Below are 13,595 nucleotides of genomic sequence, written 5' to 3'. Positions count from 1 at the left end.
CTCTCTCTCTCTCTCCCTCTCTCTCTCTCTCTCTCTCTCTCTCTCTCTCTCTCTCTCTCTCTCCCTCCCTTCTTTACAACAGGCAGTAGTTTTGGGGTTGGTCCACCCTCTCTCCACTTCTCTCCTCCCCTTGGCACAAAGGGATCTGAAAGCATGAGCTTCTAATCCCCCACCCATGTTCACAACCCCTGCTATTCAGTTCTCCCTTTCAGTGTCTATTTCCGACCGGTCGGCTGCCAGCTGTAACTGTTGTCTGGAGTTCAGTGATGACACAGCAATCAGGTCCTAATTGGGCATGGATATAGGGTTAGGAACTAGACTAGAATGAGGGGTAGAAAGATCAAAATGAGAGGAAAAGAGAAAGGGAGCAAAGCAATTGTGATTTATTTATTTATATTTTGGCTTTTAAATGAGATAATGGACTTTTTTCTTGGTTTTACGTTGGAGTTGGTGCATCTCTGTTATTGCTGGAAATAAATTACAAAGCTGCTTTTTATGTGCAGGAGTTTGGTGATGCAGTGATTCATACTGACAACAGCTTGTTTATTTGTTGCACCACCACATTTTCTTAGTTGTTGTTGTGGAGTAAGTTTAAATTTGTTTTGTTTTATTATTTCAGGGGCCAGTGGGTTGTGGTTTTTACTTTTTGAACATATTTTGGCATCATTTTCTGTGGTTTGACCTGGTGGACCTGTTACCTGAAATTTATTTCAAAGCCTTCAAAATTAATATTTAAAAATAATTAAATTAAGAAAATTATTTTTAAAAACTTTTAAAACTGTTCAAAAGAGTCAAATTCTACACTCTAGATGATTAATTTTGTCTACTCTTATCTGCAAGGTTTCAGCAGGGAAAATGTAAAAAGGATTTGCAATAAAACTTGAGAAAGATCTCTGAATTCTTCTTGAACAATCCACCACATTTCATTCATTTTTTTTAGAATCAAAGAAATTATGTAAATTATCCTATTGTAATGTACATTTAAGCAACTTCTGAAAGCATAGTCCAAATATCTGTTATGTAGTGTAGCTAAGACATTGAAAAATAATGTATGTGGAAATAATATCTTTTGAGTGACTGAAAAAAAGGGTTAAGTCATCCATAAATTATTCCTTGGATTTTATCAGTACTCTCTGAAGCAGTTTTGTTGGTGCTAGGTATAGCATCTTGCTTTGCTTGGCAGAAATGTTCCTCTGGAACACTTATCAGAGTATCAAACGTTATGCCTGATATCCCAAATGTCTTGGAAATAAACTCTACTTTTTCCTGATGTGATTTACCATAAAAAGGGATAATTGAAACTATCTATCTATATCTATATAGTCTATATACTATCTATATCTAGTACAACTATCTATATTCTAAATATTCTATCTATCTATCTATCTATCTATCTATCTATCTATCTATCTATCTATCTATCTATCTATCTATCTATCTATCTATCTATCTATCTATCTATCTATCTATCTATCTATCTATCTATCTATCTATCTATCTATCTATCTATCTATCTATCTATCTATCTATCTATCTATCTATCTATCTATCTATCTATCTATCTATCTATCTATCTATCTATCTATCTATCTATCTATCTATCTATCTATCTATCTATCTATCTATCTATCTATCTATCTATCTATCTATCTATCTATCTATCTATCTATCTATCTATCTATCTATCTATCTATCTATCTATCTATCTATCTATCTATCTATCTATCTATCTATCTATCTATCTATCTATCTATCTATCTATCTATCTATCTATCTATCTATCTATCTATCTATCTATCTATCTATCTATCTATCTATCTATCTATCTATCTATCTATCTATCTATCTATCTATCTATCTATCTATCTATCTATCTATCTATCTATCTATCTATCTATCTATCTATCTATCTATCTATCTATCTATCTATCTATCTATCTATCTATCTATCTATCTATCTATCTATCTATCTATCTATCTATCTATCTCTGTCTGTCTGTCTGTCTGTCTGTGATATCTAAGGGACTGTTTACACTTGGTCACTTAAAGTGTTTTAGTGATCGGATATCTATCTGATTTGTTCCATTTACACTAAATCTGTCTCTGCAAAATGTATATAAATCCGATAATCAATTCCAGTGCTGGTTCACATCAATGAAAGCAACAGATATGCGCTGCATTTTCTTCATCATCAGCCAATTTCAGGATCAAAGACCGCAATAGAAGAGAGTGCGGCATCAGCTCTTGTAAGATAATTTAGTCTCACTACTTTTAATTAAGATGATTGTGTGTTGAGCATCTGCAACTTACTTCCAGTTTCATTTGCGGCAGTTTGCACATTGGCTTGCTGAAGTGATACTCAGCTAGTCATCTGCAGTGATGCATTTACACTTGTCCAGTTTCGCCTGGAATGCATCCCAGACCACCTCCTGAAGTGGTTTGAGTGTTCAGATTTAAATCCATCTCAAAAGCGTTTCGGAGGGCATTTACACAAGGTCTTTTCACAATAACTATCTGATCAGAGAAAATGCATGAAGTGATCAGGTGTAAACAGGCCCTATGATAACGAATGTCACAAGCAACTGCTAAAAAAGTTAGATGTTGATAAATCCAGGGGTGTACATTTCAGTATGAGGTAATGATTATTCAGTATCAGTTACTATGGCAACACTGATTTATATAAGAGACACATGAAGTGGTGTCAGACCAAAAGACTAACCTCTTGAAAGTGATCTTTGATCAGAAATGTTATTAGATGTGAACATCATTTTTCCACATGCTAGTGGTGGGAAAAACTGCACCATATGTTGGTGATTTTTGCATTTGTTTTGTCTTATTCACAATGCCATTGAGCACTGTGGTTTGCATAGAGCTCTCTAATCTGTGTCATAGACTGTGTTAACTGTGTCAGATTCTTGGTCGAGGACTGTGTGCTTGGAGTTCATCCAAAACTAGTGTGTAACTGTGGGTTGCTTCTCTTTCCGTTGCTAATCCAAAACACGTGCAGCAATTCTAGTAAAATATTCTTTCTATGTGACTAATCAATGCTTTTCAAAAGCAAAATTGTCCATATAGGAAAATCAAGTGAAAAAGAGATTCTGACTAGATTTCTGTGGAAGTTGTTTGTAAGAGCAATTCTGCTAGATTGTTAACGATTTCCCTTCAGGTGAGGAAAGGAAAAGACAAAGTGATCTCAAACAAAAAGCTCCCAGACTGCTTCTCACTTCAGCAAGAAAACATCAGACTAGCATCTGTTACTAATCACTAATTAAGTGCAGAAGTGCAAAAAAATGCAGACATGGTTATATGTTTTACGCGGAGCGATGAAACGCAATGCGTAAAAAGACCGTATAAGTCATTATAATCCATAATTATATCCCCATTGGATGCAACAAATGCCTCGTTTATAATGGGTTTTAATGTTTTTGTCTCGTCGCTCCGGCCTGACACAGTATGGTAGGGCCGTAACATTTCCGTCACACACTTGAAGTATTCGGCCAATCACAACGCACTGGATAGCTGGCCAATCAGAGCACACCTCGCTTTTCAGACCGATGAGCTTTGTAAAAATCAACACTTTTCAGAAAGGCATAGGGGAGAAACAATAATGTACAGTATGTGGAAAATAATGTTTTTTGAACCTTAAACCGCATAAACACATTTCATTACACCAAATACACCAAATAATGCAACATCATATGACCCCTTTAAAATAGCTTGGGTTGCTAGACATGCTCAAAACTTTTTACATCACTTACAGGTGCTCTAACTGCAAACCAGACAAAAGCAGAAAAGCTCCGTGCTCAGTGCTGAAGTCATCGCAGCGAAGAGGACCATGACTGTCACTACAAATCAGAAATGTTTGACATGACTGGGCAACATGAAAGTTTTTACTCTGCTTGCAAGCATAAGCAGCTCATAAATGCAAATAAACATGGGTTTCAAGCTGTCTGGCATCTGACATGGGTCAATTCATTGCATCCCCATCAAAACTAGCACATATAGGCACTTTAATTTTTGTGATTCTTTAATTTCCCTTTCTTTTCGTCCCTGTACTTTCCATCTGTCTTTTATTTTTGTTCATTGAATGTTTTTGGTAACAAGGCGCTGTTGTACACGCCTGGGCTTTGAGCCACTTAATAGCACAAAGAGAACAGTTAGGGATATCTGTCTTTTTTCTGTTGTGACTAGGAAGCACAGAGAGTGTTAACTTAAGATAATCAGAGGGCAGAAAAGCAGTTCAAAGGAAGCAGGAATGATAATAGTTTATCTTAAGGATTTGTTGCTAAATGTGGCCTCCAATCTGTTATACCTGATGCAATGTACCTTGTTCAGCGTGCACAAACACATGTGATGTTATCTATCTGGTAATGCCAGGTTTTGTATTTCTTCAGAAGTCAAAAGCCTGTGTGTGATGATATGTGTTATCCAGCATGATATGAATGTTCCAAAGAGCATCTTGTGTGCTTCAGTGGAAGTAAAGAAATCTGACTTTTTATGCAAGGAGTTCACATGGTCACTGATTTGCTAACAATTGATTAGTGGCCTAACCAAGTACTTTATATTGGCATTTTCTTTTCTCTAATATTTTAAATAAAAAATTTCAAAATCATAAAAGTGTGATCACAGACTTTTGGACCTTTAACATCTTAAACTGATCAAGTGACAGTAAAGACTTTTATAATATTACTAAGGCTGTGATGGCAGAGAGAGCAGAGACTCACATTGTGTTTTGCTTTAAAACACAAGCTCTGTCATATTCTGTGATTGTACTGTGATTGATTATCCTGTGAAATATAGACTGAATGGAATGTCTAAACATCCCACTGCTGTATGATACACAAACTACGTTTTCTCGGCTGGATAAAGCAAATCAGCTTGTTGTTCAGTAAGCATGCGTGAGTCTAATATATTGATGTGCAAACAAACCGTGTATGAGCGCTTTTGAATCACAGATATATATATATATATATATAGATATATATATATAGATATATAATAAACGTGAACGTGTTATGGTTCATGCTTAATTTCATGATAAGTGTGCGATTAATCACACAAAAAGGGTGTGATTAATCGGATTCAAATTTTGAATCTACTGGCAGCACTAAATATTTCTGTTTCAGACAAATGCTGTTCTTTTGAACTTTTCCATTCATCAAGTAATCCTGAAAAAGAAAAAGATCCAGAATGTTTCTTGTGCACCAAATCAGCATATTAGAATGATTTCTGAAGTATCATGTGACACTGAAAACTGGAGTAATGATGCTGAAAATTCTGCTTTGCATCACAGGAATAAATGTCATTTTAAAATATATTAAGCGACCCCTAGAGGACGCAGTTCGAAGTTCCACGAAAGGGAACAGTTATTTTAAATTGTAATAATATTTCACAATATTTGTTTTACTGTATTTTGTAATCAAATAAATGCAGCATTGGTGAGCATAAGAGACTTTTTTTTTCATAAGAGACGGTCTTCAACCGACCCCAAACTTTTGAACGGTATAATCTCAATATCTGCACGCGTATTCTGCAGAACATGTTATATAATTATATTGACTGTGAAAGGTTGTCAGTAAGAGTTCAAAATTGTATGGAAAAATAACTCCGATGTGAAATGTACAATGTTTAAATCCTGAATTGACCTCAGATTAAAAAGGATCTTTGATCTGCTGTGATCATGCATGAAGACCAGTGTGCTCAAATTTTCCAGGCATGGAAAAAGTGAGCATCTGAGGTCATGAATAGTTCCTCGGAGCAACAGTTCGTGCTATTATTGTTCAAGAAGTTCTGCATTTTTTGGGTGGTTGCAAATGATTGTGAAGCAGCAATAATTAATTCATTGTTTGACACAGATCTTTTCTTGGTTTGTGCATGTCTGTGACGATAGAGAGGTAGACCAAACCAAGAAAATGATCTGTGACATCATCCCAGCTGCAAGGATCGAGAATCATGGGGAATGTGTATGTAGGAGTGACTTTCATGTATTTAGGCTGTAAAAAGTGCATTCATTCCATTGAAGTCTTGTCAAGCGGAGGTTGACAAGGAAATATGTGCATTTGTTTAGGGTGAACTTTTTCCATTTAAGCATTGACTTTTCATTTGCGCCATTCTGCACACATTATATGAATGAAAGAGGCAAGGAACAAACAAAACCAGGTCAGCCTCTTAAGCAGGGCCACCGCACAGATTCTGAAGTGTTCTCCTGTCTCCATTGATGATGGATGTGCTTGTGTTGACCTCAGGTGACCCTTTCACCCCAAGGCCTCAGATTACTCATCCTTTCCACTCTGAAATAACTGACATCACCGCCATGAAAAAAGGGTTGCTGTCAGCAACAGCAAGAAATCGACCATGAAATTTACATTTTTGATAAATTGTGGAAAAAAATAATCATGTTGGCCCTTTATGTGAGTTAGCCTAACACAGAGACATTCTGTAATCAATAAACTTTTTTTAATTGATGTTCATTGTGTTTTAACAGTAAAGAACATACAAAATAGCTAACAATACAATTGAAAAATATATTTTTTGAAATAATAACCATTTTCAGTAATTCATGAATATTTAATAATACAATGTATGTGAAGTTGGACTGTCAATGCGTTATTTTATTTTATTTTTGTTTGCCTACATTTCTTCGATTTAATAAAATAATTGTATTCTTGTCTTTGTGATTTCTAAAAAGTGGTCTGAGCTACAGCGTGTCATGCACACAAAAAACACGCTATACAAAAAATAATGTATAAATCAGTCCCTAACAAATGTTTTATTTAATAAAAGTAAAGTAATTCGCACTTTATGATGAAAATTAATTATCGAAGCTCACCCAATGAAATAATAATGAATAATATAAAAAATAATTGTTGAATAATTGTTTTGTTTTGCATTTTCAGGTTTTTTTGGAAGCATCTAAATACAGAATCTGTTGTTTTTTTCAAGTGAGACAAGTAAACAGAGTTGTGTAGAAATTTGCATCAAATAGCTGAAGCTAATAATTACACAACATGCTATTATTTTGTTTTCTTTTCGTAAAAAGGAATGCTTTAATGGCATAAAACTGAGATTATTCACAGTTACGTATTGATAGATGCGATTGACAGGCCTAATTATAAGTGGAGGGGAATTGCACAAATTTGCCACTCAATACATACTTCATTCTCTCATCCACCGTAAGCTTCCAATTAAGTGTAACCAACCATGCAGTGAAAATGTGATTTTAGTAGTTTATTTTGGATCAGTTTGACTGGTATTTCTGTACATGCAACTAAATGTCTCCATGGCTGCTTCTTTTATTAGTCCTGGCTTCATTCAGAGCTGACTCAGAGCTGTCTGCCTCACCTGTGATTAATATTTGAACACAGACCTTCCTTGACACCAACACGTTCACGCATGTAAGAGTAGCCCTACCCCAAGTCATTTTCCATAGTCTCATAGGGGGCCGGAGCACATGTGCTTTGCTTGAAAAATAAGATCAGGTTATTGATTCCACACCTGGCCGTCTTACATTGAGTGTATATAAAAGCAGGCTGGTTTGTGTTCTAGCTAGTGTGCCATGATAATGGTGTGTGTGTGTGTGTGTGTGTGTGTGTGTGTGCGTGCTTGCGTGCAGAACGTTTCCTGTAAGGGGTAGGTTTAGGTGTAGGGTTAGTGTAGGGGGATAGAATATACGGTCTGTACAGTATAAAAACCATTACGCCTATGGAGAGTCCCCACAAGGATAGCAAACCAGATGTGTGCGTGTGTGTGTAAGGAAAACAGCTGCAGTCATTGAGTGACCCTTTCTTTTTTGGACTAGGATGACTGATTTTTTTTTTCTTTTATTTGTTTATTTATTTTCTTTCTTTCTTTCTTTCTTTCTTTATTTTTTAGGTTTTCCATAAAAGTCATGGATTTTTGTTGACTCTTCAATGGTAATTGGAGACAAATTGCTGATCTTAAATTCTTCTAAAATCTCTAAAAAGGTTTTGAAACTTAAATGGTTTTGCATGTTCCAGTCCCCCATACAAAGTCTCTCTTTCTCCATCATTAATTTCCTTCCCAAAGTATGCTGGAGTTTTCCTTATTTCCTAAGTTTTATTTCCCTGCTGTGCCTAACATGTTTTTTTCCTCGAGCCACATGTGGCTGGTGCGATTTACAGTTATTTTGGCCGGCTACCCCACAGTCTCCACTCCACAAAAATTGCTCAAGTACTTGGTAAAAAAAAAAAGAAAAAGGTGAGTGATATGAATTCCACTTTCCACAGTTTGATAGTCCTGTATGGCTGTAAAATTGTCTACCTAATAATGTCTTTGTGATTGCCTCGGGGAGTCAGAAAGTTGGCCAAGTGAACATTATTGTGAAATTGACATCACGTCTCAGGCTTCCTTAAGTCTCATAATTTTTCCTCGAGCCACATGTGGCTGGTGCGATTTACAGTTATTTTGGCCGGCTACCCCACAGTCTCCACTCCACAAAAATTGCTCAAGTACTTGGTAAAAAAAAAAAGAAAAAGGTGAGTGATATGAATTCCACTTTCCACAGTTTGATAGTCCTGTATGGCTGTAAAATTGTCTACCTAATAATGTCTTTGTGATTGCCTCGGGGAGTCAGAAAGTTGGCCAAGTGAACATTATTGTGAAATTGTCATCACGTCTCAGGCTTCCTTAAGTCTCATACATTTGCAATTGAGAGGAATAGCAGACTCTCAGTTTCATTCAGAAGTCAAAGAAGTCCCTGAAGAAGATCAGAACTTCCCACATTTTGATTCATCATACATTTGACATCCATTTGAGGGCCCATTAGTTATATATACATTAAGGACCCTGTGCTGGAATGTGCGTTAAATACTGATTATCTCTATTTTACTTGCAATTTTTCCACTCTCATGCCAATTTTGTGGAGTATAGAGATGCGTCTTAAGCTCGCAGCTGTCAGTTTTATACATAAAATGGCACACTCTTGTCACATCAGCCTTAAAACTTTAACATTCATGGTCTTTTATATATACTTCATGTAAAAATCATGACTTACAGCTTCCATATGGATTTTTTTTTACAAGACAGTCCTCTATACATCACAAGGAAGGAATCTATGGAAGGAGACTATAGTAAAGCTTTTAACAGATGCCTTACATTAAAGTCCCCAGTGACACACGCTGAGCCCATTGAGCTAAAATATAAGAGCAAAACCACTCCTGAGATAATGCAGGATAAACCGAGAGGGATTCAAAGGCAAAGGAAAATGTTTCCAGTAATTATCCGACTAAAGATATTTCCTCAGGCATTCTCTCAAAGACATCATTTTACAACAAACTAGCTGAGCGTATGGAAAAATTCCATCTGCTAGGAATTGTCACTAAATGCTGTCGCTCAACATAAACATTGTGCTTGTGGTTAAAAATCTTGTTTCACTGTTGAGGAAGATCGAAGGTGCGAGATAAACCTCACTCATTTCAAGCTGTTGATACACTGCCAGAACACTTTAGATAGTTTCTCTTTCCTGTATAAATAACTTTCAGCTGCCAATAACAACCAGATCTGATTTATTGTATAGGACGAGTGCAAGCATCAACTGTGAGAGTATATCTGAAGATATTTTCCTTTTTGTGATTTAATAGCTTCCTTATGACCTTTTGTGGAAAATTTTGAGATTGAATCCATGCGCTTTGAATGTGCTTGATCCATTAACAAAAATTTGTCGCAAACCTGACAAAACCAGATAATGTGAAACTGAGGACTACTTAAGTGGTTCTGAATTTTGCGTGCTTAAGACCACATTTGATTTATGGTATTTTCTGAATATTATTTTTAATAGTGCATTAAAAGCCTGATTTGAAGTGTAGCTTAAAGAAATGGTTCACCCAAAAATGAAAATTTGCTAAAAATTTACTCACCCTCGGGTCATCCAAGATGTAGATGAGTTAGTTTGTTCATTAGAACAGATTTGGAGAAATTTAGCATTACATCACTTGCTCACCAGTGGATCCTCTGCAGTGAATGGGTGCCGTCCATACAGCTGATTAAAAAAAACTCACAATAATGCACAAGTAATCAACACAATTACTCAATTGATTCCATCAAGTAATGTTTTGTGAAACCGAAAACTGCGTGTTTGTAAATAAATAAATCCATCAAGATGTTTTTAACTTCAACCATTTACAAATGATAACAGACAAAAACTGGTGAACAAATAATTTGGTGAACTTTTGATGTGAAAGGACAACATGGTTATTATGGATTATGGACTGGCCTATTTTGGCCAGAATGGATGGTTTAACGTTAATATGCCTTAATTATGGATTTGTTTCTTACAAACATGCAGCTTTTCACTTCACAATATGTTAATTGATGGACTGAAGTTGTGTGGATTATTGTGATGTTTTTATCAGCTGTTTGAACTCTCATTTTGATGGCACCCATTCACTGCAGAGGAAAGAGTTTCATTAAGAAACAAACTCATCTACATCTTGGATGGCCTGAGGGTGAGTAAATTTCCAGCAAATTTTCAAAAATTCACTCTGTGGAACACACACACACAGAAAGATATTTGTACAAATGTCTCGGTGCAAGTGCGGTTTTGGACCTCATTGTATTTCACTCATTGGAAGCAATATTTTGTGATCCGCAGAAAAAAGTAGGTATTTATGCTACATGGTCCTTAAATTTTAAGTGTCTATAAAAGTTGTAAGTGACATGGCTGGTCTTGATGTCCGAAGTAAACCACGATTTGCTTTGATGTCTAACTGCAGGAGCATTTCTCCTTAAGTCACAGCTGAGAACAAGGTGTGCTCTGTTAATGCCTGTTTGGGTTCAGGTCTGCTAGTTTTAATGCTCACTGCTGCCGGGAACAGAGCAAGAGTGATGTGGCAGTACTGCACGCGACATTATGCTAAGCATCATGCTTAAGATACTGCCTTGTTTGCTTGTGTTAACAGAAGGGGGAGGTGATTTTTAGTCAGAGACCCTCTAGTGTGTGGACATCAACTATCAGCACTTCTGGATATTTAAAAGAACTCAGCGACAAATGCTGATTGTTTTTGACCCTGAATATTTGACATAATATTCCTGTTGAAATGTTGGGACATTTTGATTTCATGAGGTCTTTAAACATAATTTTTTGTTCAGATTAGATCATCCAAAGCTGAAATAGCCTCCATATTGCCAGTCGGGTTCATGCAATGAATCATCAGCAAAGCACTTTTCTGTTAAATAAAGTTCAATCCTGTCATGCTCACACTCAGAACAGAAGATCTTGTGAAATGTGAGCAACATGTGTGCAATGAGAACCAGCAATGGTACATGTCATTTTCCTGCTGAGTGGATGACTTATTTCTTTGTGAGAATGAGAAAGTCTTTCTAGATATTGTTTTTCCGTATTTGATGACAGCAAGCCACTATCACAGTAGGGGGGCAAGTGTCTTGTCCTAACACAGAAAGGCCACACGTTTCACCACATTATGAGACCACGTCAGTTATATAAAGAAGACATATATATATATATATATTTATTTATTTATTTTTATTTTTTTGCGAAGTCTATGACACCTCATATAAAACCATATAATACTTTAGAAAAAAAACAGCACAAATAAATTAATGTTCACCTTTTATTTGTATTTAGCCTTCATACAAACAAGAAATGGGAAATCACTGTCAAAGAAACATCTCAGACTCACCTTATTAATTATTAATATCGCATTTCTTTATCATCACTTTTGATCAATTTAAAGCATCCTTGCAAAATAAAAGTATAAATTTCTATAATTTCTTTCCAAAAAAAAAAAGAAAGAAAGAAATCATACTGACTCCCAAGCTTTTGAATGGAATAGTGTATAATGTTACAAAAGCTTTTTACTTCAGATAAATGCTGATCTTTGGATCTTTCTGTTCATCAAAGAATCCTGAAGAAAAAAATACTCAACTGTATATTGATAATCAGCAAATCAGCATATTAGAATGATTTCTGAAGGATCATGTGACACTGAAGACTGGAGTAATGATACTGAAAATTCAGCTTTGATCACAGGGATAAATTACATTTTAAAATATATTCAAATAGAATATATTTCTAAATTTTACTGTTTTTGCTGTACTTTGGATCAAATAAATGCAGACTTGGTGAGCAGAAGAGAATTCTTAAAAAACATTAAAAATCTTACTGCTCAAAAACCTTTGACTGTAATGTAGGGTGGCTGATTATTGTAATAGATTGAAACAAATGTGCTTCAGCCAGGATAAAGAATATGAAAAGTGCTGCAGAAAAAAAGAGCAACAACAAAAACATGTTGCTGGAGACGGGCTTATTGAAAATTGAAAAACTGATTGTCTGCCAGCAGGAGGTGCATTGAGAGCGGTAGAACTTGCGGTTTCTCCGATAACGACTGTAATCAAATCAGCTCCGCTCATGAATGCTACTTTATCAGATCAAATGAAAATGTCATCGTAACTTTTCTGAAGACAGTCGGTTCCCTTCAGAGATACATTCATATAAAACACCCGCGCCACGTTTTGATTTTGAAACGTGCAGAGCTCATGTTTAAGTCAAACGCCACAAATAAATTAATGTATGTGAAACACTGGTAACGTATATCGAAATATCGGAAATGTGTTTAAAAATCATATCACCGTTATTGAAAAGAATTATATCGCGATACATATTGATATTGAATTATTGTCCAGCCCTATATCAGCCTAATCTTTGCCTGTTTTTCTGATTTCCAGCCAGGCCAAAGATCAGTGTGAAATAATTTCCTGTCTGCAGGAGAAGTCCATGGGAAAGCGATGGAGATTCACAAGCCTCTGGAAAAAAACACAGAAATCCAAAACCACAAAAAATCAGAATGACAGAAAAAGATGACAGAATTTTCATTTTTGGGTCAGCTACAGTACCTTTCAAAAGTTTGGGGTCTGACTGTAAATATTTCTTGAGAATGGGTTTTTTTGTTTTTTTTTAAGAAATCTATTATGCCCGCCAAATAATTATATTGTGAAATATTACAATTTAAAATAACTGTTTTCTGTTTTAATATATTTTACAATTTCATTTATTCCTGTGATGGCGAAGCAGAATTTTCAGCAGCCATTACTCCAGTCTTCAGTGTGCATGATCCATCATAAATCATTCTTATATGCTTATTTGCAGCTTGAAAAACACTTGTTGAAAACGGTTTAGCTTCCTAATATTTTTGTGGAAACCATGAGACATTTATTTCAGGATTCTCTGATGAACAGAAAGTTCAAAAGAACAGCATTTATTTGAAATAGTAAAACATTTACATTGATACAAAAACACATATGACACTTATGATCAATTCAATGCAGCCTTGCTAAATTCAAGGTCAAGTTGAAGTCTCAACATTTTTATCATATTTTGATATGTTTGGGACCTTTTAAAAATTTACTGTAAACCCTTTTAAAAATTTTAATGTAAAAGCCTTGGGTAACACTTTATTTTAAGGTGTCCTCGTTACACATTACATGTACTTACTATTATAATAACAATTAATTATGCATAATTACATGCAAGTGTAAAAGTGTAACCAGCCTTGTAATTAAACTGTAAACCTCCATTACCCTTCTAAATCCATAATTATGCCCCTAAAATGTATAGATGG

General features: G+C 35.4%; 1 protein-coding gene across 1 annotated transcript in view; it reads left to right on the top strand.

Annotated features, from left to right (window-relative positions):
- LOC107564038 (ras-specific guanine nucleotide-releasing factor RalGPS1-like) overlaps positions 1-13,595 on the top strand; it is a 90,739-nt gene that overhangs the window by 48,971 nt on the left and 28,173 nt on the right. The gene's annotated exons all lie outside the window — the stretch shown is intronic.

This window comes from Sinocyclocheilus grahami, unplaced genomic scaffold (genome assembly GCF_001515645.1).
Source record: "Sinocyclocheilus grahami isolate Dianchi unplaced genomic scaffold, SAMN03320097.WGS_v1.1 scaffold903.1, whole genome shotgun sequence".
NCBI classification, from domain to species: Eukaryota; Metazoa; Chordata; class Actinopteri; order Cypriniformes; family Cyprinidae; genus Sinocyclocheilus; species Sinocyclocheilus grahami.
The sequence above is the reverse complement of the archived record's forward strand: the minus strand, read 5'-3'. Positions and strand labels throughout refer to the sequence as shown.